Raw genomic sequence first — 669 nt, forward strand, 5'->3', positions numbered from 1 at the left:
TATTTATCTACTGTTTGACAGTTAACTGCTGTTCAAATAAGTCAACTGCTCAAGTTGGTTACAGAACCCAGCACCCACTCCTTAAAACGTTTAGTAACTGACCTATCACCTCCTACGTGTATTAACCAACAAACAAACCTGGAAGGGATGCAGCAAAGTTGTTCTTTCTGCCATTATTTTTGCAATCAAATGATTTACTCATACAATTCAATACCTTAACCAACAAAAATAAACTGTGTACGAGTGAAAGATAATTGCCATTAAAGGTGTTTTCTCAAGTTGTAACTATTAGTACCTACATGTATAGTAACTATTAGTACCTACATGTATAGAATATTATTCTATCACATACCGAAATCCTTTCAGCTGTTAAACTAGTAATTTCCAAAACAATGGCACATACATTTATAGCAATAACGGCTGTAGTTAAACATAAAAGACTGTGGCAATTAATAAAAGTACATTTTTCTATTAATACATTTTTGTGCAAATATTTCAAATACATATTTTGAGATAATTTAAAAAAACCTTTTCATCTTTTCAGATGCGATTTTTTTAACAATTATGTAATGTAATATAGTTAATAAATAATGAGTAAAGTTATGATCTCAAGTCTTATTATCAGTTTTCATAACAATTTGTTTTTAAATTAACAATAAATTAGCAAAA

This window comes from Gigantopelta aegis, chromosome 4 (assembly GCF_016097555.1).
Source record: "Gigantopelta aegis isolate Gae_Host chromosome 4, Gae_host_genome, whole genome shotgun sequence".
Taxonomy (NCBI): Eukaryota; Metazoa; Mollusca; class Gastropoda; order Neomphalida; family Peltospiridae; genus Gigantopelta; species Gigantopelta aegis.